Source organism: Primulina huaijiensis, chromosome 2 (assembly GCF_012295235.1).
Source record: "Primulina huaijiensis isolate GDHJ02 chromosome 2, ASM1229523v2, whole genome shotgun sequence".
Taxonomy (NCBI): Eukaryota; Viridiplantae; Streptophyta; class Magnoliopsida; order Lamiales; family Gesneriaceae; genus Primulina; species Primulina huaijiensis.
The window spans coordinates 15,681,244-15,686,902 of NC_133307.1; positions in this window are offsets into that span (position 1 = coordinate 15,681,244).

Here is a 5,659-nt window from a genome sequence, read left to right on the forward strand (position 1 = left end):
TGACAGGATTACCCATCCACTGAGCCTAGGCCTCATCATCATCATTTAAATATACATCTTATGCATTTACATATACTTCGATAGCCACAACTAATTCCCATCATTCAAAACATCATCACTTATAAAAATCATGCCCAAATGCAATTTTCTTTAAATTCAAGCCGACAACGTATATTTTCATAAAATCTTAAAAATCATGATCATGATGCATAAACATTTAAAATATAGTAAATTTGTGTTCAGGGCGCTGTCAGGACCAAAATCTCACCCCGGGTGCAAAATAACCATTTTGCACCCAGAAACCCAAAAATTACCGTTTTGCCCTTGGACCTCTAAAATTGACCCGAAGCTTACTAAACCGGTTATTTTGCACCCAGAAACCCAAAAATTACCGTTTTGCCCTTGGACCTCTAAAATTGACCCGAAGCTTACTAAACTCATTAAAATGTCTCAAAACATATTTAAAAGCATTCTTAGACGTAAACTCAAGCCCATTTTTCAACTTAACCGATTTGTTTTAAAACTTGGACCGGGGTCCCGGTTTTAACCCGAATCGACTCGAAACTTAACCGAATTATTCCCAACTTTTTATCACACCTTAAAAACACTATAATGCTCCTAAAACTTTAATATCAGGCCCATAAGCTCTCGGCTGATGTCTCAGCAAAGTGCCAAATTCTCGGTCCTTCTTATTTTGCACCCTAATGCACTCACCTTTCCAAGAGTTACGATGCTAGCCTAACCTCGACGGTACCGGCCATGAACCAGCCTACCTTAGACATATACCAGCCTCTACTGGACCCACATGAGCCACGGTTACAGCCCCATGTAGCCTCCACGAGCCACGATCTCTAAAACCTCAAAACCACCTCACCCGAGCCCCTTTTCTCAAGGTGAGCAGCCAACCATTCAGTGGTTCCAGCGGTGGTTGACCTTCTCAGGGTCATGACTCAGACCCACCAGGGTCTGGTCCATGCCCTGGTTCAGCCATCACACCACCCGTTCCGCCCCTTACCCGAACCACAACCCCAACCGAGCACACTACGAAACAGCCCCCCGATCTCTCACCCTACATCATCAGAGATTGGTTTCAATCCTCAAACCACATCTTGACAGTAACATCAGTCACTTACCAACCCTAAAACCGCAGCCCCTTGCACATGAAATCATAGAAACGTGAGTTAACATTAAAATAATGCATGACATGAACAAAAACTAAAAATTCTTCATGTTCTAGGTTGGATCGAGAATCCATCACACAAAATACAAACATTTCAGCAATATATGACATGGGTGATGCAAAAATAATGGTGTAGGGCGCACCTGGTACAAAACATCGCAAGAAAACCGAGCCGGAGAATTTATCTTGCTATCCAAAGAAGTGGCCGAAGCTTCCTTGGTGGTGTTTTTGCTGAAATCGAGAGAGAATGCAGAGGTAATTATGATAATAATGTTAATGGAGGTCTTAATGGTTGACTTTGCGGGACTGAATGTGCACATAACCAGAGGACCAACGCTAGTTTTCCACACTAGTTATGATTTATGATTTTAAGTTATGTTAAAGAGATTTGTACGACTTTTTATTTATGTTTTTGAGAGGTTATAGTATGGGTTATACTTTTCAAATATTGCTTTTTGGTTTGGTAAAACGTTGGATGATTTTATGTTTTGAATATTTCCTTTGATTTTCAAATATTAGTTGGTTGCTTTATTTTAAAAATGGTGTCAAGGTATTTTAAAGTATTTATATACATGTATATTTCAAATTATGGAGATTAAGGAGAAAAAAAATTTTCTAGAACTTTTTAAGAAAATGAGTAGTAGACGTTTCAGTTGCTATAAGAGCGATGTTCCTGTAAAGGGTTGTGCCACCATCAGTGCCGGGAAGCTCAGTCGTCAAGCCTCAAATTGTAAGTTTACATGCTTTATATGATTTATATGATGCTACCTGCATAGGCACATGATTTATATGTTCGTGTCATATGTTTAATAGCTATATAAGGATATATGTTTTATATGCTTTAGAATTTTTATACGTGATACGATATGAAATAAGAAATTATATGATTTCAACGCATAATGGCTTTGTGATGGAATTGGACTATGTTGATTTTTGGGTTTTAGTATTGACGTTATACTTTTTGGGCCATAAGTTAATCGTGAATATTATGAATGATTTTGGGACATGTAGATTTTTCTAAGAAAATACTGATGACTCGTGGTTATTAGTTGAGTTCATTTTGGGAATTAGACATAATGAATAATGATTCGAAGACTGTGATGATCTTTGAAAGTAAGAAAATGTATAAATTTGGATTTTAAGTTTTGATGAAAGGTAAGATTGGTGATGAGAATTGATTTTTGGGTAAATAAGTTTAAAATTATCGAAATTTATGTTATGAGAAACCCGTAGAAGAGAATCAAGAATGCCAAAAACTTATGGGTTAATTGTGGAAATTTTCGAAATTAAGGACCTATTGGGTAATTTGAGGAAATTAAGAATTAATTTTGTGATTGTTAAAGAATTTGGGGACTAGTTTAGCAATAAGTGAGAATTGAATGTGTTAAATGATAAGAATTTTCGATGATTTAGGCTTGAAATAATAATTAGAACCTTGGGATAGCTTGGTTATAATGTTATAAGGAATGTTAATCAAGGGTTTTTGTAGAATGAAACGATATTAGGCTTGAAAATCTAAGCGTTAGCGGATGCGTTTGGGATTTTAATATTGAAATATAATAAGTTGATGAACATTTTGGGTATAAAAAAAGAAAGTATAATATGATAAATATGGTCATCCATCTTTTAATATTGGAAACTGTAAGAAAAGTTGAAATTCGAGGTTTTAATAACACAACACTAAGTCATCATGGGTCTTTTTAAGTTGCGATTCGCAAACGAAGATTTAGAAGGTAAATTTAATTGGGATCCAGGAGACGTAAGGACATTCTAGAACTTAATTTTTATCATAGTACCGCAGTGGAAGCGTGGATTTTTGGGATAGTAGTACTAAGTCTAAACTTTTGATTATCAAGGATAAGCGAATTTCTAATACGAAATTCAATTTAATGGGGGAATATTTTAACACCTCGAAAATGTGAAGGTCCACGCGAACCACATGCATACAAGTTATTAAATTTCTTGTGTATTTCAATTAATGGCTTTAATTGCATAAATTAATTATGTTGTGCATATTGACATGTTTAAAATATATTTTTCTACATGGTTGCATTAAAATGTATTTTTAAAGGTCATTCGAGTTGCGACCGAGGAACGGAGACCGAGGGCTGAAAAATAAAAAATCTGTGGAGTCCCGGGTCCGATATCTAATACTAATAATTATAATTGTAACAGACCAAATGATCACGTAAAATACATAATTTGTGGTTCACAAATCCACATAAACATCGTCAAAATATTTTAATTGTTTCAAATGTTTGAAATATAATTTTCAACATGCCAAAATAAATAAATCCCAACATCATAAAATAGCTCCTAAGACCTGAGAATCCCACTCTAACTCGCATCTCCTCGCCTTGAGCTGGACTCTGGCATCCCAAGCCTCGCCTCACCTACCGTCAAGCACAAGAAAACAAGAGGTACCGGACATGCCGATGAGTATAAACCCAGTATGATACAATCAATAACATATGAGAATTAAAGTGACAANTATAGAGAGTGTTCAGGCCATAGCAGCGACCTCCGCATACACTATGCCAACTCAACTATAGCCCCATACGTCCAACAAATCAATAAATCAAGGCGACCTCCGCCATATCAAATCTGAATCAACAAGTGGCTCAATATGCAATGTAATGATGCAAATCAATATCATCATTTCGATATTATAATAAACTCATCTCAAGGCCACAATCATCATCAAATCACAAGTAATTCATCGAGCCATAGAATTTTCAATTTAAAATAAAAATGATACTTTTACCTCGTATGTTACCGACCGTAACATACCTTTCAAATATTACCAAAAGAAGATCGAAATGTGTAGGTGAGAAGTCTGGAACCTTTGAATTCTACTATAACTCAAGGACTTTGATCATCTATCAAAACAGAGTAATTTCTGTTCAAAATTCATAATTAGTTCAATACTGCTTTGAATCAAGATCCGTAAATTTCTTAACCTTAAGATGCCATAAAAACATTCATTGAATCATTTCATCAAACACATAGCATGCATGCTAAAGAAATTAGCTCCTATACTTTGCCATTGGCTTCAATTCTATTTTAAATTCAAACCAACATAATTTCAACATCTCCAACATCTCAAATATCAACACAAATGTCAATTCTAAACTTCATCCCATTTCCAAACTTGAATAAAAATATAACGTACTTACACCATCTTGAAGATCTTGGAGAGAGGATCACAAATCTAACTTCATTTCATAATTTCATTGAACAAATCTCCCATAGATTGAAGAAGAAATTAGAAGATGAAAGGAAAAATGAAGAACCCTAGCTCTAGACCGATGGAGTAGGAAAAAGAGAAGAGAAAATGATACAAAAATCATTCCCCAATCAAATATATACCATCCAAACCTCAAAACACTTTTTTTGTACAAGTGCTGGGCTTCATGGCGCGTGATTTGGCGCAGGGGCGTGCACCATACTGCCCAACAACGAAAATTTCAGCACCGGGCGCCAGATCCTGCGCAGGGCGCGCGGTATTCTGCCAAGAACGCATTTTTAACTTCAGAATTTGCGAAAGTGGTAAAATAAAAAGTTGTAGCCCTATGTCTTGGTTTGCATCTCCAATTAGCCTCATGTCATTTGGAGGTCTGAGCAAAACGTTATGCTCAATCTCCCAACATGTGTCATTGTAGGAACGACGATACGCACGACACACTTCGGGGCGCTTTTGGCTCGTCTTCCCTAATGATTTGACCAAAACTCAAAATAAGAAAGTTATAGCCTTATGTCTTATCTTTCTAATAAAAGTTGCCTCATATCAATTGGATCAATATACAAAACATTATGCTAAAAATCACAACTACTGCCACATTTTTCATACCGTTTCTGCACTTCCATTACCTATTTAGCTCAAATTCAACCTTTGATTCTACCCATCCATTATCTATTCCATTCTATAACATTCATTACCATTCATACCATAACGTAAAGCCATAAACCATCACAACTATTGCCACAATTTTATTTTTTTTTTATTTTTGGACATTAAAATTCCTCCCCTCTAAAAATAGATTTCGTCCTCGAAATCAATCATCTATTTCAAAACTAAGATGTAATGATCAATACTAAAAATAAAACCTAGAATAGAAGCGTACTTCATTTGAATAACTCTGGATATTTATGTCTCATTTTATCTTCTAATTCCCAAGTTGCCTCTTCGACACCATGTCTGTTCCACGGTACTTTAATAAACGGTATCAATTTATTTCTGAGTTGCTTATCTTTTCTATCTAGAATTTTAATCGGTCTCTCAATGTAGCTCAAATTCTGATCTAACTCAACTTCATCGGGTGGAAGTACATGAGAAGGATCTGGATGATATTTCCTCAACATGGACACATGAAAAACATCATGAACACCTGATAACGCAGGAGGAAGAGCTAATCTATAAGCCAAATCACCCACACGTTCCAAAATCTCATACGGACCTATGAATCTCGGTGATAATTT